This window comes from Octopus sinensis, linkage group LG15 (genome assembly GCF_006345805.1).
Source record: "Octopus sinensis linkage group LG15, ASM634580v1, whole genome shotgun sequence".
Lineage (NCBI taxonomy): Eukaryota > Metazoa > Mollusca > Cephalopoda > Octopoda > Octopodidae > Octopus > Octopus sinensis.
The window spans coordinates 44,387,259-44,392,258 of NC_043011.1; positions in this window are offsets into that span (position 1 = coordinate 44,387,259).

A 5,000-nucleotide genomic window follows, 5' to 3' on the forward strand; every position below is an offset into this window, starting at 1 on the left:
CCGATGTTGGTGTGTCTACGTTCCCGTACCTTAGCGGTTCGGCTAAAGAGACCGATAGAATAAGTACTAGACTTACAAAGAATAAGTCCTGGGTTCGATTTGTTCGACTCAAATCGGCTCTGCAGTCAGAAACAAATAAAAGAATGAAAGAATATTATATATATATATATATATAATATATATAATATATATATATATATATATATATTATATATATATATATATATATATATATATATATAGTGAATTTGTATAAATATCCATATGCAAGTGTGTATATATGCATGTGTATGCGTCTATGTGTAGAGAGACAAAGTATACACCATTCAAAACAATTTTAATCGGGAATCAATATGAAGAATTTTAAAAAAGGCACTTGCTCTTTAATAAACTTTAAATTGTAATTTCCATATCTTGGTTTTCAAGAATGGTTCTTTGTTAAAGCCGACATATTAGACAAATGGAAAATCGAATTGAAAAGATTTAATTATATTTTAAAACAAAGGCGAGTTCGACACACAGAGAATTGAATTTTTCGAAGAAAGATTTAATTATAGTTATGAAACAGACGCAAGAAATCGATTCATACAGTTAATCATTAATAAATCGTAATTCTGAACTGAGATCGAACATTCAATATCGACTTTAATTTTATTACGATTCAATTAATACTTTAATCAAAGGTGAAATATTCAATATGTTGTATGTGTTTTGTTCATCATAATTTATGATTTGTGATTGTTTTAACTGATATTAAATTAACTGTTGGTATATGCTGATCTTGTATGTGTGCATGCATGTATGTGTGATTATGTTTATATATATATATATATATATATACTTACATACATACATGCACACACATACATACATATACACAGGCACCTACACAGACACACATATATAATTAACTGGTAACTATTTGAAAATAGATACATAGTTAATATAAGCATGTGTTTCCGCCTGGAAACAACATTACTGGAGACCGAGAGAAATCTGGAACGCTCCCACGAAAAAGAAAGAGCAGACAAAAAAGCCTGGGTTATAGAAAATATAAAATCAAACCCTAAAGCCTTCTTTAAGTATGCCAAAAAAGAATAAAAAGAGAACTGCCTCCGTGAGTTGCAGGGTAGGGCTACTCCTCCAAAGTGATGGTTCTCTCACGGGAAATCCAATGAAGTTAAGTGAAATACTAAATGAACAATTCAAAAGTGTTTTCACCCAACTCTTACGGCACATCCACGTCAGCAAACACGTAGAACTGTTTACCACTACAGAAGAAGTTTCAAGTAGCGAAAGTGTAGCAAAATTAACGGTGGTGCACCCGAGCTGAAACTAGGATGGGCCAAAAGATAAATGAAGACACACGTACTTGTTCATGATGAATAAAATGAACGATACGATAATAATAATGTTAATAATGTAATATAAATAAAATGTCAAGTATTTTGATGCGTGACTTTTAGATCACCCTGTGTTATATAAATATATGTGTGTGTGTATGTGTATTTACATATATGTTATATCGAACAGCGCATGGTTTATAGTCAGATGATCGAGAACGTGAAATTTGAATAATGAAATGTGGGCTTCCATTTGTTATAATTCTACATACATACATGCATACATACATACATACATACATACATACATACATAAATACATACATACATACATACATACATACATGCATATATACATACATACATACATACATACATACATACATACATACATACATAAATACATACATACATACATACATGCATACATACATATGATCATACTCAAACATGGTCAATTACTTACACAAATATGAAGTGCGTACGTGCTTATAACCAGTCGAGCGGAGTAAATTATATTGAGGAATAAACTAGCGGCATCCTCTCACACCCTGGAAGAGGAAAAGCTCGAGAAACATCATCAGCAGTCGAAAACAAAAGTGACATTCAAGTTCGTGCAAAGAGTAAAGCCAGTGAGGGTAGCAAGATGGATAAGTAGTCTACTACATGGAGTCCAATCATGGAATATGAAACTGGACCTGGGGCGGAAAGTTTGCAGTTTCCGAATATCGTCCATTCAACCCTGAGGCCAGATGTAGATTTGTGGTTTGAATAGTCATGGAAAATAATCTTGATCGGGGTTACATTTCTGTGGGAAGATGGGTGCGATCGAGCCTTTGAGTGGAAGCATACCAGATTGCAAGAAGGGACGGCAATCATGGTTTTTCCCAGTCGAATATGGAGAATGTTTACAACCGCTGGAATGAGAGGAAAAGAGGGACAGGTGGCTGTGAACAGGATGGGAGAGGCAGCAGAAACAACCCTTTGCTGTTATACATACATGTATACATATGTGTGTGGTGTGTGTGTGTGTGTGTGTGTGTGTGTATAAACGTCGCCAATTTAATGTCAATTGCTCCATCTTTGTGTTACATCTTTGTTCTAAGGCTACATTTACGCACAGATAGACACACACACATATTCGACCAATATATGTATATATAATCGATTATCTCGGTAACTATGGGGGCTATAGGAAAAATACAAACCGCATTTCAATCTATGCACCCGTCTCCACTTGTGTGCCATTTTTCACAGGAATCCACCCAGCCGTTTGGCTGTGAACCTCAAGACAAGAAAGAATAGAACGCTCGCCCATGTCCATTACGCACAGAGAGACACACATATTCGACCATTTTATGCATATATAAACACTCACATATACAGCACAAGTATACAAAGCATATGATCAAATGTAAATCCGCGAAATGTAAAAACCACGAAGAAAAAGTTCTACGTTATCATTAAAAGCTCTCTATTCGTTCAATTTCACGACTGTTTTTTATTATCTCATTGTTCAACAATAGTTTTTATAATCTCTCTCTCACACACACTCTCTCTTTCTCTCCTGCTTCTGTTAAATATCTTATCTTTTATATTTCTATTCCAACTGCAAACACTTAATAAAACACAAACACGGGCATTCTGATTGATATTTCACAATGACAGGAGACAAATGGAAACGACAAATGGAAATAGACAAAATACAAACACCCAAAGAAATATCACAAAGGGAAATGAACATAGACAACAAGTGAGACAAAAAAACCAAACAGGAAACAAGTTAATGAGCGGTGAAAGTGTTTATCAAATGGAGTGATTAATGGAAGAAGTCGAGTGACTAGCTCGTTATTTAGACAATTACCGGGAAAGACAGAAGGTAGATGATGGATGACCAATGAAGATTAAATAAACATGAACATGGGCGCATGTATAAAAGACTTTATACATGCAAAACATACACACATGTATATATATATATATATATATATATATATATATATATATATGTATGTATGTATGTATGTATGTGTGTGTGTACATATAAAGGGAAGAGAGAGAGAGAGAGAGAGAGAGAAATAGACAGCTGCATATGTAGGTGTGTACAATTATATGCAAGACGTTCGTGTACACTCAAACCTGAAGAGACCTTCTCTGCGGAAATTGCTTCGGAAGAGAAATTCTACTAGACAACATATGTGAAAAGACATCTCTGAGCTATGAATGACGTCACCGAACAATAGGACACGTGTTCCTAAGTCGTTACACTTCATTAGCAACCGAATCCATCGTACACAGCTCATTAAAAAAATTCGTATTTATGTTGCAAATAATAAATTTGCTGATGTATGCAAAGCTTTGTCGAGCAGGACTTAATTTATTAGAAGCTCACAAAGCAGCGTTAATTGATGTATAGGTGTTAATTGAAATATATTTCATATTAATGATGCTTGCCGTGAGCGTAGTTGATGAAGTGTGACGATACTCAAAAGCGTGTTCTACAGTTCGATGACTTCATTGTTAGTCCAGTGGTGTGTTTTTCATACACATTACCTATATAATGAATTTCTCCTCCGAGACAACTTCTGCAGTGAAAGTTTTTTCGCGTCTGAGTGTGCACGTACGTGTCAAATAGAATTGTAATCACTTGTGTTTTGATCAACGCTACTTCGCGTGCCTATAGTTATATGTGAGAGCATATATATATATATATATATATATATATATATATAAATATGCATACACACACGCAAATGTCGAAGAACGAGGATGAGTGCTCAAAACTGCTTTGATGGATAAAATTTCTTTATTTGTGTTTTAAGGCTACCATTGGTTTCATGTTAAGAAATGTATCTTTATATCTTAACAATTTCCAAGCCGATGACACACACACACACACACACACACACACACACACACACACACACACACACATAAACACACACAACTGTACACGTGCGAGTTTGTGTGCGTGTGTGTGTCTGCGTATGTGAGTGTGCTGACCATGCACACACACAAACGTCCTCCTTGTAAATCCAACTATCGTAAGTTCGAGGTTTGAATTCTCTTAAGCTGAGGCAGGAATTATTATATACGCAACAGAAACCCGTTTGAACAGTTATATTTAAGAATCAAAAAACAATTAAAATTGATTTAAGAAATAAATTTATACGGAGTGCCTTGGACAAAAACTAGACAGAGTTACAGGGTACACAAAGTAAAACAAAATAGATTATGTATACATAGATATATACATTCATACGTACAGACATACATACACACACACCACACATATATATATATATGTATGTGTGTGTGTGTGAGTGAGAGAGAGAGAGAGAGAGAGAGAGATTTAATGTGCATAGAGAGATCAATACAGATATATAAATCTGTATGTCTTATTTACATTTCTGCACTTTAATTATCTATCTATCTATCTATCTATCTATCTATCTATCTATCTATCTATCTATCTATCTATCTATCTATCTATCTATCTATCTATCTATCTATCCATCCATATATATAATATATATATATATATATATATATATATATATATATATATATGATATGTGGCAGTTATTCGGTAGCCATGATAAAACTCGGAGTTTTATCTTGGCTACCGAATAATTGCCACATATTACATTTACAGAT